Source organism: Elgaria multicarinata, chromosome 11 (assembly GCF_023053635.1).
Source record: "Elgaria multicarinata webbii isolate HBS135686 ecotype San Diego chromosome 11, rElgMul1.1.pri, whole genome shotgun sequence".
Lineage (NCBI taxonomy): Eukaryota > Metazoa > Chordata > Lepidosauria > Squamata > Anguidae > Elgaria > Elgaria multicarinata.
This window is the reverse complement of record NC_086181.1, coordinates 18,695,489-18,715,360: the sequence shown is the minus strand read 5'-3', so window position 1 is coordinate 18,715,360 and position 19,872 is coordinate 18,695,489.

Genomic DNA, 19,872 nt, shown 5'->3' with positions numbered 1-19,872 from the left:
TGGGGACAGGGCCGGTGCTACCAGAGGCCACTCAGGCAGCCGCCTAGAGCGCCAAGCTAAGAGGGGCGCTAGGCACAGCGCAGCACTCACGCGCATTGGCTGTGAGCTGCCCGGCCCGAGGATTCAGCTGGGCCTGGGTGGGCGAGATGGCGCCCCGCGCCTGCCCAGCCGAAGCGAAGCCAGGGACACTGGGGTGGGGGTGGGGGTGGGGTGGCTCCACATTTGGATTTCCGGAATGCGCCCGGAAGAGAGAGAGAGAGAATATATGAGTGAATGGGGTGCATGGGATCTTTGAGTGAATGCATGTGTTTATGCGTGTGTTTGGAGTGAGTGATGCTGTGTGTGTGTATGTGTGTGTGCGTTTGTGCGTGCGTGCACGTGTGAGTTGGGATGATTTGGATGTGATATTCCTATTAAATAATGCATTTTAGACCCATAGACGTTCCTTTCCAATTTGTTTGCTATAATTGGCATGACATATTTCTTGCACTTTAAAATAAATTTAGCAGTTTCAAGTTTTGTGCTTCATTTTTTCCAGGAAACATATGTTCTTAAAAATCAAAGTTGGCATTTTGTGTGTGTGTGTGTGTGTGTGTGTGTGAAAGTAGCTCACCTTGCCTAGGGCGCAAAATAGTCTGGTACCGGCCCTGGTTGGGGATTCACAGCATGCATATATCTCTTTCCCTTATTTTACTAATATCTGGCTTCAAACTGTATGGATTCGTAGGGCGGCCATGTGTTCTCTTTTACAGAGGACAGTCCTCTGTTTGAAGGGCTGCCAGAGGACTGAGCTCTTTTTGAAGGCGTCATCTAATTAATGGGCTGTGTTAGGGAAGTCTGCTCCAAGTGGCTGAAGGTTTTACTACAGTCTTCATCCACATGGACAGTTTGGACACACAAATTAATTTAAATTAATTAATGCATTTTAAAACGAAAATGACTCCACGGTGCACTCCCCTAAGATCCCCTTAGTATTGGTGGCAAATTTCAGATGTCCAGATTTCACTGTCTTGGATGGATGACCAGACACATCCTTTTATTGTTTTTAGATCAAAGGTACTTGGAACTAATCTGTTGATCTTAGTGGGGTTTATTTCTGAGTAAATATACCTGGAATTATGCTGTACAATTCCTCACACAAAATTCAGCCCTCTCCCAACCCTCAAAGGAAATTTGGTGCCAGGGAAAAGAGAAAACTATTCCATAATGCAGCTTGGGAACATACCCAATGTCCCCTGTTTTTAACTTTTGTAAACTGCCCAGAGAGCTTCAGCTATGGGGCGGCATATAAATGTAATAAATAATAATAATAATAATAATAATAATAATAATAATAATAATAATACATTTGCAGTTGCTAGATGCAACAGCAACAGACAAGATGTGAAGTTTTCTAGCCTCATTGAGTAAGGATGGAAGTGATTAGGTGGGAGGATTTGGAGGCCAGGGGTAGAACTGATTCTGTCCCAATGTCCAACTGTTTTTGTTTTTCTCTTCCTGTAGATTTTTCTATACCTTCCTTTGCTGTCTCACAAAATAGCACAGGCCACTCCTGCAAAAATATGACAAACATGTTTTCTTCCATTCTTCTGATGGACTTGATGACCTAGATAGACTGCTATTATCACTCCTATAATTATCACACTCATATAACTGAATCTCCTTGTTGATATGGCCTCCATGGATTTCCAGGCAGGCATTCAAAAGTCTAAATGAAATGATAAAAACCCTGTCTACCATTCCAAGCAAAGGGCAGGAAAGAGGGAGAGTTGGGAGTCTGATTTCAGTTTTTCTTTTGTGAAGTAGGGTTTTAATTGGAGTATTCGACTAGTGATTCCAACATTCATCATAACATTATAGATGAAAATATATTGATCTCTATCTAGAAGGAAGAATTGCCCTCAGTATGGTGGTGCTCATGGTATTTGTCTACTTCCTTCTGGCACCATACATAGTGTGCAAGGCAGATACCACTATTTGTACCACCAGTGACCTGTTCCGTATTCCACATGAGTACTATCAGCCAGGTGACATTATCATTGGTGAGTTTGTGTCTCACCTTTTAGGTTCTCTTGACACTGAAGGCTTCAGAGAATACCCAACCATTGATCAGCTTCTTAACCTCTTGTAAGGACTTTATTTCCCCCCACTAATGAGATGATACTAGTAGTCCAATTCCAACCATGTTTGCTCAGCACTAAGTCTCATTGATTTCACTGGGATTTACTTGTACAAAGATGTTTGCAAAACTTAGGACCAAAGTATACGAGATATAGGAGATCCATGATCAGATCTAACATTTCAAGTTTTAGTTAAAAGCATCTGCTTGGGTGGGTAGGACTGGGTTGGAGCAATACAGGTGGGACAGAGGGGACAAACCTTCCCATCAGGATCTAAACATATCTAAGGAGATATGGAGATATAAATGCATCAGTGGAATGTGAGATCCTGCTCTTGTTGGTGAGTTCCACTTGTTCGCTTGGTCCTCCCCCAAACCCTTTCTTCCAAACAGTGCTTAAGTTGCAGGTGACAGGTTGTATGTAGGGTGACCACATGGAAAGGAGGACAGGGCTCCTGTATCTTTAGCAATTGTCTAGAAAAGGGAATTTCAGCAGGTGTCATTTGTATGCATGCAGCACCTGGTGAAATTCCCTCTTCATCACAACAGTTAAAGTTGCAGGAGCCCTGTCTAGCATGATCAGATACAAAAGAGGGCAGGGTTCTTGCAGCTTTAACTATTGTGATGAAGAGGGAATTTCACCAGGTGCTGCATGCATACAAATGACACCTGCTGAAATTCTCTTTTCTATACAACCATTAAAAGATACAGGAGCCCTGTCCTTCTTTCCATATAGTCACCCTAGTTTATACCTATCATGAAATCTTGGTCTCTGGTCTGGAGTCTTTCAACAGGACAAAACAGCACCAGAGGCAAGCCTCCCCAGATAAGCAATTCACCTCTCTCATTGTTAGACCTCCGTAGTTACTTGAACGAAATGCACTATTCATGTACAAATTATAACTGAATCATAAGCTGGAAATTAAAAATAAGGCTGCCACAGCTACAGTGTCAACATGCTGCTGTTAAAAGTGTGTTATGGGTCTAAAACAAAAAGTACGACTGCTTTAAACTAGCTCAGCCTTTCCAACCTGGTGCCTTCTAGATGACTGAAACTCTCATAATTCCTAGCCTACATGGCTAAGCACATTACTATCCAGCACATGTTCTTGAAATAGTGGTAGCATAGCATAGAAATGATTTTATGATGCATAGCCTACCTCTTGGTTATGCAGCATGTAACTCTCATTGCAGTGTTGTGCCAAAGAACTATCAGCATCTTCTGGCCTTAGTATTTGCTGTCAAGGAAATCAATGAGAACCCTCAGCTCTTGCCAAATGCCTCTTTGGGATTCCACATCTATGATAGTTATTACAATGAAAGGATGACGTATCAGGCTACTCTAGAACTTCTTGCTTCACGCCATAGGTTTGTACCTAACTACAAGTGCGACTCCCAGAGAAGCCTGGTAGCAGTCATTGGGGGATTGGACCTTGAAACGTCTCACCACATAGCAGCCATCTTGGGCATCTACAAGATTCCACAGGTAAGACATGGGTACTTCTGTCCAGAAAAGTTTTGTACTTCAGACAGACAGTGACTGACACAGAAGGAGAGTCCTAATGTTGAAAAAAACAAATGCATGCTTTACTGTTTAACTCAACTGGGAGAAAACATCTTTGCACTGTTGGAACATTATGCTAATAAAAGATATCTGAGTATGAAAAATTAAACAGATGCTGATTATCTTGTAGTTATGAAAGTGCTAGAGCACTTTCCAAACAGAGGGCTCCTAGTTCTAACCATCCAAAGCCATTGTTCAGCTCTTCTGTCTTTTATCACAGAAAATCCATTCTTTCACACACTATTTGCTCATATTTTGAAAAGAAAGTATACCTCTCATGTATGTGTGTGTTTGTGTTTCTCTCTGTTAGTATGTATATGTATGTGTACACACCACAGAGAGACACCTTCCCCCAGGTAACTGCTTGAGATTCCAGCCAGGTGACATTTTTTTTTTAGAAATTGCGTCTTTTCCCTTAAAATACTGTTTCACACAAACTTCAATCCATTAATTCACACATTATTTTTCTTTAGTATAAGATGTTGTGACAGGTTTGTCCTTGTATAGAGATATTACGATATGGGATTTTTGTATTTGGCTTGATCAAGGATTAACAGGTAACATATCCCATGCCATATTCCAGGTACAATATATCACCAAGGAATTGTAAGTTGGCAAAATTTCTGGTATTAACACAGAGAATTATTAGATAGAAGACTCTGAGATTAGGCATGAATTTTCATTTTTTACTTTAAAATCTTAAGTGGATTTTACATTTCATGATATAAGAGCAGTACAAGAATACATAAAAATTGCAAACAAAACACATTTTAATATTTTAAGTTCAGTCATTATTATTATTATTATTATTTCTTGAAGTATTGCCTTTAAAGTAATAAAATATCTCACCTACATGGCATTTCTGAGCTTGTAGCAATATGGAGAAGAAAAATGAGGATCAGGGCCATTGTCCTCCGGAGCATACACAACAGCAGAGAGGAGCCCACACAGTTAACAATCACAAAATTTAATTACGGTCATAGTGAGGGCTTTTTCTGAAAGCCCTCACTGTGACTGTAATTAAATTTAAATAATTTTATTCTAACCAAATGGTCTCGTTAACACAGCTGTTTGCAATAAATCACACTATATATTATGGTGCCTCTTCCTATCAGTAAGTTACTTCCTCCCTTACGTTGGTCAAGATTGTGGCTTTTACAGGCAAGTTAATTGTTATATTATGTATTAAAAAGAATGGTTATATTTATAATTGTCTCACCTTTTAATTTTGCCTGTAGGTGAGATCCTGCAGAACACTACTGATGGTTGGCTCTAAGAAATTTAAAAGTCCTAATGCAGGAAGGTACCATGTTTCAGAATACCTTATTATAAGAGTTAAGCAACCTTTCAGTAAGTTTTGCAGGAACAAGTATTGTTCAATAATTATCACCTTTGTGCTTGTAGCGGTATCTGCAACACTCATGGAGAGGAAAGCAAGTAAAATGTGAAGCACCATACATGAACTAACGTTTCTGATACAGAGTGACTGATGAAAGAATGAAATTCAAATACAATCCGGAATAGTTGTTTCACTCTGTATAGAGTTTTTATAGCAAATATGTGCTTTTTAATAACACGTCTCATTTTGGGCAGTTTCTCAGCAAACATATTGCGTCATAACTATACATCATCTGTGCATTATATTTATAGCAAAAAAGTAGCTCTGAATTTTCTTATATAAAAAATTCTATAACATTCTATGCATATTGTAAGTGTTGTAACAATAAAGAATTGAATGTTTAGTTAATGTAGTTATCTCGTTTCACAGTTTGTATTCATAGTATTAGTGTAATGGTCTCTGTTTTGTGATTGCCCTCCGGAGGACAGATGCATCCTGTGAGAACTGATGTTTGGTTCTGTGAGGACAGGTGAAATGTCCTAGAGTTCTTGTGCTTGGGCTTTTATATTTAAATGATTTCTTTTGAACTGTTGATATGCTTTCCACAAAACATTTGTTTATCAATTACTGTTTTCCCAGAGTTCTCAGCTATGATTTTGGAAAATACCGGTAATATATTTCGTTACCTTGTCAGCTTTTCTGAGCACATTTCCTTAAAGTTCCCCAAACCAGATACCACCTGCTTCCCTTTCATAGGTCCTGTTTATTTCTATTTTTTTCCAAAGTATTTTATGTTTACTTATTTGTGTCATAATCTGAACATGTAGAATTGTTTAGTAAGCAGTTATCCTTTTTTCAATGTTCTTATCTGAAACTCATTTTGCTTTTTCCTCAGTTTAGCTGAGAAAATGTCCTCTTTCTCATAGCAGGTTCCTAGGTCAGTGAAAGGCTCAATCAAAAGTTGCAGTACGTCAGCACAAATGTTTCTGTTAGAATGCTTCTATTAGTTTTCAACCTGAAAATTATAAACTTATGAGAGAGACAATTTTATGAAAGAAATTTGAAGAAGATCAATAATCTTCCTTTTGGATGAATATTTTCAAGGTAACCTATTATGCAGATTGATGCAGGAGTATTGTAAGATGGAAAGGCTTCTGGGGCAAATATTTGTTACAAAGTGTTATATGTATGCGCCCGTGCTGGCGCGCGCACACACAGCACACATACTGGTATACTCAGCAAGTAGCTACGATATATCTTGGCTCCTCTATGGTAAACCTGGGTTTTCTGGTGTATAATGTATAAAAAGGTAAAATGTCAAAGCCAACTTTTCAGGCACATTTTCATCTGAAAGCAAGAGCAGTGGAGGTTGATCATGCTTGATAAACAACTCTTTAATTTACAAGCATTCACTCTGAAGCTCAAAGTTAATGCTATGATCGAGGTATATTTACTACTGAAAATGGCAGCTATGGGGTCTGGTTCCTCTAATGTTCAATAATGTTCAATAATGTGAACAATCCCTTCACATTATTGGCTCCTGCTAGGAGTGAGGGAGGAAAAACCTTGTTGGTGATATTCTGTCAAGTGTTTCCCTAGCAGTATGTCACACCAAGAGGAAAGGGAACTAACTGGACATGCATTTAGCCCTTTTTGTCAGCCAATAGACATTCATCGTAAAGTCTGGTTCAAGTCTGAGAAGGAATTACATGGATGAATCTGAGGCACAGACAGCATTCACCCCCAGACTGACTCAGGCACCAGACTAACTCCTAGGGACATAAACTATTTTACTAACCCCTCTTTCCAAAAATTTGCTGTATTAGGAACATACCCCACTCTTTCCCAGGCCGAAGCTAGATGTGCTTTTAGGAAAATGTTTGCATTTCAAATGCAATGGTTATATAGGGATTTCATCAACTTGCCTTGTTCAATCCTGGACACTTTGGCCTAGCAGCAGAGGCGGATCAAAACTGCCCATTCCTAGCTTAATTAGCAACTCCTTCTATTACATTTATGGAAATGTCTCTTTATTCCCCTGTAGCTCAGTTATGGCTCCTTTGCTCTAGAAGAGAGTGATCAAACTAAGTCTGCTCCTCTCTACTGGATGGTCCCAAATGAAGCTCATCAATACATTGGCCTTGCTCACTTACTTCTACACTTCAGGTGGACATGGGTTGGATTTATTGCTGTGGATGGTGAGAGTGGAGAGAGGTTTTTGCAGACCATGCAACTTCTGCTTATCCAGAAAGGCATCTGCTTTGCCTTCTCAGAGAGAACTCCCAAAACCTCTTATTTTCCAAATTATTATGACATGCAGTGGAGATGGTCCCAAATCTATCAAGTTATTGTGGAGAGCAGAGCCAGTGCTGTTGTTGTCTTTGGGGAAAGCAAGTCAATGCTTTGCTTGCGATCTTTGATAGCAGTCGGTGAAGTGGAAAGGATGGCCAACACATCTGTAGGAAAAGTGTGGATTATGACTGCTCAGTTGGATTTCTCAGCACTGGTCTATCAAATGAGGCAGGATATGCAAATCTTCCATGGCTCCATCTCCTTCACAGTTCATTCAAAGGAGATACAAGGATTCAGACAATTTCTTCAGCTCAGAAATCCCTCTGAGACAAATAAGGATGGTTTTCTTGATGAGTTCTGGGAACAAACATTCAGCTGCTCCTTTCCGCATTCCAATATGGAGACAGAGAACAGTGAAGCCTGCACTGGAGAGGAGAAGCTGGAAAGCCTTCCTTCGTCTATTTTTGAAATGAGCATGACTGGCCACAGCTACAGTGTCTACAATGCAGTCTATGCTGTGGCACATGCCTTACAGGCCGTGTACCTATTAAGATCCAGACGCAGAGCAATGGTGAAGGGAGCAAGGGCAGAGCTTCCAAAACTACAGCCTTGGCAGGTAATGCCTTTCTTGAGACACGGCTCTATTGACCTAAGCAGAAGAATGATGACTCTCAGATGTGTGCTCAACAGCGCTTTTTAAATGCTTGTTTTCTTGCTAATCTCTAAACTGAACTCCCTACTTTTCCCTTTCATCCCTCAGTGACAGGGAGATACAACAGTGTGTCTCACCTGTGCCTTTTCTCCATGAAAATGTGATGCAGTTAAGCATGTTACCTGTTAATCCTTGATCAAGCCAAATACAAAAATCCCATATCATAATATCTCTATACAAGGACAAACCTGTCACATCCTTTTTAGTCTCAGTTCAGTGGTGGCTGGTGCCCACTAGGCCTGGTGGGATGTAGATCATCAGAGGCAGAGCCATGGGGGTCCCCAGAAATGGTCTTTCGAGTCCCCAGCAGGTAACTCAGACTTAATACTGGGGGCAGGGGCACTGCTTGTCTGCACTTAACAGGCCATTTCTGCCTAATTTTTCCTGTCAGCATAGCTTAGGGTGACCATGTGAAAAGGAGGACAGGACTCCTGTATCTTTAACAGTAACGTAGAAAAGGGAATTGCAACAAGTGTCAATTGAAGTGGGTGAAATTCCCTCTTTATCACAACAGTTAAAGCTACACTAGCTATAGTAGAGTGGCCAGATACAAAAGAGGGCAGGGCTTCTGCAGCTTTAACTGTGTTGATGAAGAGAGAATTTCACCCTCTTCAATTGACACCTGCTGAAATTCCCTTTTCTACATTACAGTTAAAGATACAGGAGCCCTGTCCTCTTTTTCATATGGTCACCCTAGCATAGCTTCTACATAAGAGCTTCCCCCAACTTTTGCCCCACATTACCTATGCAGCCCATCACTAAGATCTTCTCTAAACAAGTGATTTATAGTGCACTCATGATTGGCCACTCACGGAAGTCACAATATTGTTCACCTCCCATGCGTCTCCTGCCCCTTCAAGCCTTCTTCCCATGATTAAAATAAAGTTGCTATCTCCTGCTGTGTGCAGGAGGAGCAGCGCGATCAAAACGGCCCATTGAAGGGGCCATGTGTGCATGTTGTTTACTTCCTCTTTCAAAAGAAGTAATGAGGGACAAATGCATAGGTAGAGAAGCGATGGTAAGCAAAACATGATTTTCCCCTGTGTGATAATGCTTAACATCACAACCAGCACCTTCAATTGCGTCTGGAAACAAATGGAAAGCCACCAGGGAAGATTTTTATGCTGTTCTCCAGGTGAAAATTTTCTCTTACCTGGGGCTGCTATTCCATCATACCCTGTCCTGGAGTGCCCATAGATCGGCCACCCTTAATAAAGCTTCAGTCAGTTCAGCTGTAATAACACGCTTTTTCTTTACTAAAGGGGGAATGTTTATACCGTCTGCCATCAAAGTGTTTAATGCCAAGTCTGCAGCCCAGCTTTTATATGCCTCCAATATCTGGATAGGGGGATTAACATCTGAGATAGATAGGCTGCAGACAAGGTTTTTGAGGACCCTTCTTCAACTCCCAAAGTGTGTCCCTAATTCGGTACTTTTGTTGGAAACCGGGGAAAGCTCTCTTTCACTTAGGGCTTGGTGGTCTGCCTTAAAATTTTGGATGGAAGTTAGTCTTTTTGGGAGGGGCTCAGGTCTGCTTCCCTGTCTGGCTCAGGACAACTACGTGAACAGCTGGTCCAAGCTTCTTGCCAGTAAGGCAGCTTCAATAGGTCTCTCCTCTTCCCTCCTCCTTAATCTGGGCTTGAATTTTGCTTTTAAAGCTATCAAACAAAGACTGTGGGATATAGCCTTCTGCGACTTATGCGCTCGCTCTCATGTTTCTTGCTCTCCCAGTGCATTGCACGTTCATTACGTTGGGCCTCTTCAGCTGGCTGACTATCTAAAGAACTTGTCGGTCGCTAAATATCGTATTGCCTTCTCCAAGGCCAGATGCAATGTTTATTCTATTGAATTACTTCAGGGCAGATATGCTGGTATCCCTTATCAGGAACGACGGTGCCCCTGTAGGAATACGGAAGTGGAGACGATGGAGCATATCCTTCTGTCCTGTAGCTTTTATAATCAGGCCCGCCATCTTATGATTACCCCATTGTTGAGCAAACTGTCCAGAACTTCAGGCAAATTTTATGTTAAGTTTCTGTTGGAAGATAAGTCTTCAAGTGTAACTTTGGCTGTTGCTAAATTTCTTACAGTGGCGGCCAAGATTAGAGCTCTTTGTGTATTAGACTAAAGTTGATAATAGCTCTAACTGTATGATTTCATGTCTGATTCTTGTGTTTGGTTGTTTGTTGTTTGTTTCTTTTCTTTTTATGGATCTATAGATCGCAATAAAGAAAGTTAAGTTAAAGATTTTTATGCTTGTCTCAGACCCCTAGTCCAGCCATCTTTTTCAGTACACTTAACTCTATTTCTCTTTATTTTGAATCTTTAATAAAGACATTTGGATTGATACTTGGGATAGGCTAATACATTTTATAGAATCAGAGTTTGCTTCGTACATGTACTTAACCAGCAATTCATGCTCCACGTTTTTCAGGAAGAGGAGCGTAGGTCCTTCCTTGGTGTGGACTGGGAAAGTTGCTGAATGTGTCCCTTCCTTTCACATTACAATCCTGAAGCTCTGAAGTCACCCTGGCCTCAAAGCCAGGGAGAAATTGATGTCAGTGGCAGCTTGCTCAGATAGGGTGACCATATTTTGGAAACCAAAAAGGAGGACAAAATGGCCGCCCTCAGGAGGCGTGGCCACCCCAACATGCCCACCCCAAGGCGGAGCCAACTCAACATGTCCGGCCCCCAAGGGGCCATGGCCTCGGTCGTTTATTTATTTATTACATTTTTATACTGCCCATTAGCCGAAGCTCTCTGGGTGGTTCACAAAAAGTAAATGATAGCAACCAATGAGTGCCAAAGGCACACAAGTACTATAATAATATACGAAATACTAAAAAAAGAATTAACACTTATATAAAACCATTTCTTTATTTTTATAACATAATAAACAACTACCACCAGCAATCATCACCAGCAAGAGAAGGAGCATTATTAATATTAGAATCAGTATCCATTATCATCATCACCAGCAACTGAAGGAGGAGCATTATTATTAGAATCAGCATCCATTATCACCATCACCAGCAAGAGAAGGAGCATTATTAACAAATGAAGCAGAAAATTCATATTAACAAATGAAGCAGAAAAATCTAGTACAATAAAAAGAAAGCCATACTGTAAAATAACCATAATCTCAAAGACATAGGGCTCATCTACACCAAGCAGGATATAACACTATGAAAGTGGTATGGAAGTGGTGTATAAAAGGCAGGAGCCACACTACTGCTTTATAGTGGTACTGAAGTGCACTGACAACTGTTGGGGCCCATGACACATCTATGCCAAGCAGGATATTACATTATAAAAGCGGTTATGAAAGCAGTATATGGTACATGTCAATGGGCCCCAACAGTTGTTAGTGCACTTCAATACCACTATAATGCAGCAGTGTACATCCTGCATGTTATATACCGCTTTCATAGTGGAATATCCTGCTTGGTGTAGATGAGCCTTAAGTCAAAAATAAAAATTCATTCACACACACACTCAAGGTAAAATAACAACAGCAATACACAGCTCACATATGCTCATCAAAGGGAGATGGTTTGATGAGCCTCATCAAAGGGCTCATCAAACCATCTGTCAGGGATGCTTTAGGGTGGATTCTTGCATTGAGCAGGGGGTTCGACTAGATGGCCTTGTAGGCCCCTTCCAACTCTGCTATTCTATGATTCTATGAAAGGTGATAAAAATTAAAATCCACACATCCCTACACAATCACCCAGCATGGAAAAAATCCACACCCTCCCCAAGACAATTACCTGACACCTACATTAATATCTTTCCAGCACCAGGTAAAGATCTTATTTTTCTGAGCTTTTACTGTCTGAGGTGTTTTATTATCTAGTTTTATTACTGCTTTTACTCAGCTGACTAATTTGTTGTTTTATGTTGTTGTTTTAATTGGGCTTCTGCCCTGAAAGATGGCCAATAATAATATTAGTAATAATAACTAATATAACATATGTTTTACAGTAAACACCCTGGTAATCTTTGTATTGAAGGAGCTATATAGAAATCAAACAGAACAAAAGAGCCCTAAGTGCTTCCAGAAACAATCTCACCTTGCATTTTCTTTTATGAGCCAAACCAGACGTGACTAAATGTGGCTTTGCATTTAAAGTGAATTTTTTTTAAATGGAAATAATACCAGATGGAGAGAGGAGACTGGTAATTATCAGTATCAGAGCTGGTGTGGTGGGGTTATTTAGCCCGTTCCTCCCTTATGTGGGCCTGAAGAAAATCCCTCTTCTGAAGCTAATATTTGTTTTTGGGGGGTGGGGGGTGGGAATCTCTTCACCATAGAGCAGAAAGGGAGAGCGTCCCTGGGCTGCGGGGAAGGAGCTGGAAATTCACCCTTTCCAAGATTTTGAACAGGTGGATGATATAGCGCGGGGGTGGGGGCGAGCCCAGGACACAGGCAGGAGAGCTGCGCACGCGGGGCGCTCTTATTGTTTGTTTACCTCCTCACGTCCAGCCCCTGACGGGTCGTCCTTCTCTCCCAGGAGTGCGTGCGCGCGCGCCTCCTGCTTTCACACAAACACACATACACGCTGGCTGTAGTGGAGGGTGGCTGTTGGCTGCACACCCCCAATGTATGGTGAATGTGTGTGTGAGAGAGAGAGTGAGTGTGTGCGCGCGCGTTACTCTCCTGCTGTATGCCTTTAACGGGCGCTGGATGGAGATCTGAACATCCCTGCTGCACCTCCTTGAAAGAGAGCGAGGGAGAGAGAGCGCCTGTGTGTGTGTGTGCGCGCGCACGTGTGAGAGAGAGAGTGTGAGAGCCCCACTCCTTGGAATCCACCACCACCACGCCCTCTTTAACCTGGAAGCCCTTGCTGCACGAGCGGGGCGCTCTTATTGTTTGTTTACCTCCTCGCGTCCAGCCCCTGACGGGTCGTCCTTCTCTCCCAGGAGTGCGTGCGTGCGCGCCTCCCGCTTTCACACAAACACACATACACGCAGAGGCCGGCTGTAGTGGAGGGTGGCTGTTGGCTGCACACCCCCAACGTATGGTGAATGTGTGTGTGTGTGAGAGTGAGTGAGCGAGTGTGTGTGTGTGCGCGTTACTCTTCTGCTGTATGCCTTTAACTCTTTGGGCGCTGGATGGAGATCTGAACATCCCTGCTGCACCTCGTTGAAAGAGAGTGAGGGAGAGAGAGCGCTTGTGTGTGTGTGCGTGCACGCGTGTGTGAGAGCCCCACTCCTTGGAATCCACCACCACCACACCCTCTTTAACCTGGAAGCCTTTGCTGCCTTAATCTCAGATGGGGGTTGATTAAAGGAGAACAAAGGGTTACCGGGCGGGTGTGGAGGGGAAGGGACGGGCTTCCCAGTTCCTTCCTCCCAGCGCCGCCGCCCTTCTGCTCTGTGCTGGTGCGCTTGTCCCACCACAGAGCAGAAGGGGAGAGCGTCCCTGGGGGATGCAGGGCTGGGCCAGGGCCCCGATTTTCCCGGGCATTTGGGGGGAATTTGAAATCTCCCGCCGGACGCCATTTGGGGGCGGGATTTCCTGTCTTGTCCGGCCGAATCCGGACGTTTGGTCACCCTGGCTCAGAAGCCATCGATAATGGCAGAGTTACATCAAGTTGAAGGAAACCTGAGAGTTCTGTTGCATTCTGTCTAGAGAGAAAGAGAGGAGGGTTGAAAGAGGTCCTAAACTCAGTCAACCAAGGGGAGGTCTGTTATCCAAATCTTTATTATGCAACCAAATTAGGTTTTAGCCAACATCATCAACATCAACAATATACACCACAAAGTACAATATAAAACAGAGTATTATAGTAGTTCGGTCACAATAATATATATTAATTACAATTCTGTTAATTAATCAGGATATAAATTATAGTGGCCCATATCCTAAACCATGTCATTGTCCTGGTTAAGTGACAGAAGTTCTTAAATGGAAGCTGGTTCACCTGTTCCAATATCCGACATAACTCCTTAGAAGCTCTCATTCGACAATGCTTGAAGAATTATTGGGGGTAGAGAGGGCAATGTGCAAAGGGCCCATCCCCTTTAGGGTGGCTGCATATGTGTTGCCAAGAGGAAATGCATCACCCAAGAAAACAGGATACCGGTTTGCATACAATTTGGATATGCTGATTCATACATGTATGAATGCACATTTAGAAATCATTATTATAATTCAAATAGAAATACAGTACACCTCACCATAGTGGGGAAGAGTGTGACCAGGTGACCTGTGTCCCTACCTGCTCAATTGCTATCCAGGTGCTAAAGTGTTGATGGGCAACTTCAAGGCCCTGGCTACTCACCCTACTGATGGTTCTTTGCCTTTCAAGCGGTCTTGGACTGGACAGCCCTTCAAATACAGGATAGAGGATTGTCTTCTGGCACTCCTTCAAACAGAGGACTGCAAAAGAGGACACTTGCCCATCCTGTCAACATCATCTCCTCCCTATCATCTTATCTTACCTTCCTCTGTCTCATCCTGCCCGTTTATTTTATTTATTTATTTATTTATTTCATTTATTACGTTCCTATCTTGCCCAGTCATTGAAACTCTCTGGGGTGGGGGGTGGGGCTTATACTCATTTAGGTTGACACAAGATTTTCCTGGATCCTTTCTAAGCATTCAGACATTTATTTATTTAAATAATTTCTATCCCAGCTTTTTGCTAATACCCGCATTTACAGAGCTGGCTCTGCCCGATGTGGAATTAATAATGCAGTTCTAAAGAAGGACGATGTTTGAGTTTGAAACAATTGTTTCTTTGCTTCTGTTTCTCTTTCTACTCAGCTCCACCCCTTTCTTAAGAGCGTTTTGTTTAACAACAGTGCGGGAGAAACAGTGTCATTTGGTGCGAGTAGGGAATTCATAGCCAGATTCGATATTACCAACTTGGTCAGTTTTCCAAACAACTCCTTCATGAGAGTTGCTGTTGGAAAGATGGATTTGGAGGCTCCTCCGGGGAAGGAATTTTCCATCGATGAGGACAAAATGGTGTGGCACAGGAGCTTTAAGCAGGTAGGGCTCCATTTCAATATTTACAAACTATAGGGAAATAGAGTGCTCACTGATGCTTTGCTGAAAAAGAAGAAAGCTTTGCTGAAAAAGAAGAAATGCATCACTAAAAAAAGAGGACGAAACAGTAAACATTTGAATAAATTGTGCGTATGCTAATTTATATGTATGAATGCAAATTTAGGAATAATTATTTTAATTTAAATAGAAATATAGTGCATCTCCATGTAGTGGGGAAGATGGTAACCAGGTGACCTGTGTGCCTTTCTGCTCAGTCGGCTGCTAACTGATGATGATGGGCAAGTTTGAGGCCCTTGGCTGCTCTCCCTTCTCACGGCTCTTTTACCTTTAAACTGGCCTTTGGCTGGGCAGCTCTTCAAATAGAGGACAGCTTTAAATAGAAGACAGTCCTCTGGCAGGCCTTTATATTTTATTTTTTTATTTATTTAAAACATTTCTTGGCCGCCTTTCAGGACAGAAGCCAGCTTTCACAAGGCGGCTTATGATAATAAAATACATAAAAACAGTTAAAATATTAAAAGCGATAAAAACATAATCAAAATTAAAAAGCAATTAACAATAAAACGAACAATAAAACCAGCAAGAACAACGTCTTGACTCCAGCGTAAAAGAAGACACTTTTACCCCCCATTTCATTCATTTTTCATTTATTACATTTTTCTATACTGCCCAATAGAAACATACAAGTGTGTTGGTGCATGCAGCTGGTTCATTCCTGTTGCAAGTCCACAGGTTGTTTAGCATTGCACCCAAACCACTGGCTTGTCTCTCCCCCAACAAACTAGAGAAATAACCTTAGAACAAAACCATGGGTTATTATTTCTCTGAGACAAGCCAGAGGTACAGTTTGGATGCAACAGTAAAAAAACAGCATGCTGCCTCATTCATGACAAGCCACGATTAAAAAAGATTTTTTTAAAGTGTGTTATTGTGACTGCAAACCATGTCTCTGTAACTTTCAGCCAGTTCATAGAATTATAGAATAGCAGAGTTGGAAGGGGCCTACAAGGCCATCGAGTCCAACCCCCTGCTCAATGCAGGAATCCACCCTAAAGCATCCCTGACAGATGGTTGTCCAGCTGCCTCTTGAATGCCTCTAGTGTGGGAGAGCCCACAACCTCCCTAGGTAACTGATTCCATTGTCGTACTGTTCTAACAGTCAGGAAGTTAACTGTGTATAGCCCCCAAAACTGAACCTAAATTGTCTACTAGCTCAACCAACACACCCTCAGTCTCCATCAGATCTTTTTCTCTCTGTGTGCTAAACGGTTCTTGACTTATTCAAATGGGCAGGTGCCACCTCCTTCTGTTTGCAACGAAAATTGTGCCCCTGGTTCCAGAAAGAAAAAGAAAGAGGGGGAGAAATTCTGTTGCTATGATTGTGCTCCATGTCCCCATGGCAAGATTTCAGACAACAAGGGTAAGAGACACAAGATAAAGTTTTTCAAACTTATTTCTTGTTAGATTTTGTGCAAAACAGCAGTGGCAGTGTTAAAGGAATTAGACTATCAATCACTGACACAGAAAAGTTTATAGGTTAGGCAGGAATATCCACACTTTTGAGATGGGAGACACATTTTGAATATTATGAAAGTGTTATGGACACAATCACAAAATGGGTGCCTAGGGATATCCATTTTCACAAAGCAGGTGTCCAGAGGCGCTCCTGGGGACCATGTTGCCAACTTCAAGGGATGGGTTTTTCTCCTGGAATGTAACTGTGTCCATTTAGGCCTTTTGGGGGTATTACTCAGAAATACCATTGGATGAGTTGACTGCAGCTATTCTTTCAGCCATTATTTGTCCCTCCATAAGGATGTGATTGATGATGACTCAGAGACTACTATTGGCCTTAGAATAGTATAAGGGCTTTGCTAGACCTACCTGTTAATCCGGTGGGGAGTAGGGGTGAGAACGCGCTGCAGGTAGCGCTGGCCGTCACCCATCTACACGTGACATGCGACGGGGTAAAGGAAAGCCCCATCGCGTCGGCCATTTAAAAAAAAACTTAAAGGGGCCACGTGCTCAGGAGCGTACCAACAACAAGGTAGGTCTTTTTTTTAAGGGTTCCCCGCTCCCCCTGCCTCCCCCGTAATGTCCGATGCCTCCATGCCCACCCGCCATGTCCGATCCCCCACCTGCCCGCCCCGCTCGCCATGTCTGATCCCCTGCCCGCCTCCCACTTGCTCACTATGTCTGATCCCCTGCCCGCACCCTGCTCACCCACCCGTTTGCCTGCTCGCCATGTCCAATCCCCCGCCCTCCCCCCTGCTTGCTCACCCACCCACCCACTCGCCATGTCCTATCCCCCGCCCACCCCCCACTCGCTTGCCTGCCCGCCATGTCTGATGCCCCCTCCACACACACCCAGCCGCGATCTCTGATCCCCCCCTGGCCGTGATCTCCCCACCCTGGCTCCACTCTTCCCCCCATCTCTCCCGCTGGGTCCGCTCTTCCTCCCCCTGGCCCCCATCTCTCCCCCCCCATGATCTCCCCCGATGGCCCAGTGCGCAGCTTCTCCCAGCTACTCACGAGTAAGCCATGTAGCCGGAAAGAGCTGCAGAACCGGCTAGACCTTCCGCAGCCCCGGGCTCAGCCCGGGGCTGCGGAAATACCGGGCCACAACCGGTGCCGGTTATCCTGGGCCAAGGGAGGGTTTAGCCCAAGCTGACCCTGGGATCCCCTGTGCATCATCTGGACGCACAGGGGTGAGCCCAGGTATCAGCCCAGGCTAAACCCTTGTCTAGCAATGGCCTAAGTCTCTTTTGCCAGCATTTTCATACAATAGATGGTAACTGAAGTCCCATTAATTTAATGGGTCAGCTCTAAGCAGGATCAACATTGCATATAACCCTTCTTCTAATATTTCGCAGAAGTTTAAATATAAGAACCTTCACATACATTTTAAATTATGGTATGTTGCATTATATAGGAAATAACTCATTCAGGATGGATCCATACGGTGCCTTACAAAAGAACAAGCAATGCATTAGGCAGGACTTCAGACCAGAATATGTGTTCTGCTCCTAGAAATAACTCAGAAAGTGATAAGGAACAGTAAGGAAGGAGAAGGGAAATGTGTGATCACTAGTAATATATCCCACAGTTTGTAGGGCTACCCCTAAATGGATCTGCCCTTTTTATAATTGGTACAGGGCAGATTGAATGTGTGTCTGAAGGGGCCACTCCAACCCAGAGGTTGTAAATCTTCAAACAGTCCATAGATCTAAAGAAATGAAACTCCCTTTCCAACATGTCTGAAAGTAAACTTGGTCTGTAAATGGGAGATCTAGGGGCTAAGAGTTATGAGTAATGAAATAAGGTGTATCAAGCAAGTCAATGATTAATCCATATTAAAACCAGAAAGAAACTGGAACTGGAAGGAAATGAATGGCTTATTATTTGACTTACGTTACCAGAACTAAAGAGAAATGTAATTATTTTCAAGAAAAAAATCAGTACTTGGCCCCACAGCACATCTGGAGTACAGATGATGGCTTCTGGAGAGCAAGCATACTCTATGCACATAAGCTACCCAATGTGTAATGTTAAGTTGCAGACCGAAAGCATCACATTTTATCTCCACTAGGAATACTTTCGGTACTTCTTTTTAAATGCTAGTGTCTCACTGCCAGTTCCTCTGCAAGGCATTCAGAATTTGCATCCCTTCTTTTTTCCAGATGCAGATAATTGTGGTGGATGCCCAGAAGATGGCTATCCTAACAAAGACCAATCAAGATGCATTCCAAAGAGAATAACCTTCCTGTGTTTTAGAGAACCCCTGGGAATGAGCTTAGCTTGCACTGCTCTTTCCTTTTCTCTGCTCACAGCACTGGTCCTAGCCATCTTTGTTAAGCATCAGGACACACCAATTGTCAGAGCCAACAATCGGAATCTCACCTACACACTCCTTACCTCCCTCCTGCTCTGCTTTCTCTGCTCCTTGCTCTTCCTCAGCCCACCAGAGAAAGTGACCTGCCTTCTCCGACAAATGGCTTTTGGTGTCATTTTCACAGTGACTGTTTCGTGTGTGTTGGCCAAAACCATCACTGTGATTCTGGCCTTCATGGCCACCAAACCAGGATCCAGAATGAGGAAATGGGTGGGGAAAAGACTAGCAAGCTCCATCATGTGTTATTGCTCCCTTATTCAAGTAGGCATTTGCACAATTTGGCTGGGAATCTCTCCCCCATTCCCTGATTCTGACATGTATTCCGTGATGGGAGAAATCATCCTAGAATGTAACGAAGGGTCAGTCACCCTGTTTTACTGTGTCCTGGGCTACATGGGCTTCCTGGCCATTGTCAGCTTTGTTGTGGCATTTTTTGCCAGGAAACTGCCTGATAGTTTCAACGAGGCCAAATTCATCACCTTCAGCATGTTAGTGTTTTGTAGTGTTTGGGTTTCCTTTGTTCCGGTCTACCTGAGCACAAAAGGGAAATACGTGGTGGCTGTGGAGATCTTCTCCATCTTGGCCTCCAGTGCTGGCTTACTGTTCTCCATCTTTGCTCCGAAATGCTATATTATTGTGTTGAGGCCAAATCTGAACAGCAAGGAGCAGTTAATAAAGAGCAGATAATAAAGTATCCTATCATTTCTGTTTTCTGTTACACTGCAATATGGTTAATAAGATCTCTGCTGTCCCTCATCATACTTAATATTTCTATTTTTGTGTTGTATTTGCTTTTTATTTTGTTGGCATCCACTCTGAGATGTAAATTCCATCAAACCTAGGGTTACTATACTAGTATATTCCAAGTACCTTAAATTTCTCTAATCTATCCTCGGCCCCCCTTTGCAATTGAACAAAAGTGTAATGCATCCTTCA